Raw genomic sequence first — 317 nt, 5'->3', positions numbered from 1 at the left:
CAAGTTTTTGCCATAAATAAAAAGGAGTCGTGGAGAAAAGTGGGAGGACAGACTTTGGTCACACCTTCTGTTTGAGAGGAGCTCCCCTTGAAAACCTAAAATGGAAAAAACCTCTGGTAAAATGTACGGGTTGGTTTTGGACAAATTGGTGTTTTGTCCTTCTATTTTGGGGCTCTCCCACCAACCGTCAAAACTATAACATCTTCTCCGTGTGTGAACCCCATAATGGCATTTAAAAGACTCGATATTCGGGCGCGGAAAAAAGGGTAAAAAGCTGGCGACGCGAATATATTGCCACGCCGATAGATAGCCTAAAC

Source organism: Notothenia coriiceps, unplaced genomic scaffold, assembly GCF_000735185.1.
Source record: "Notothenia coriiceps isolate Sejong01 unplaced genomic scaffold, NC01 NC01_scaffold00037250, whole genome shotgun sequence".
Classification (NCBI taxonomy): domain Eukaryota; kingdom Metazoa; phylum Chordata; class Actinopteri; order Perciformes; family Nototheniidae; genus Notothenia; species Notothenia coriiceps.
The sequence above is the reverse complement of the archived record's forward strand: the minus strand, read 5'-3'. Positions refer to the sequence as shown.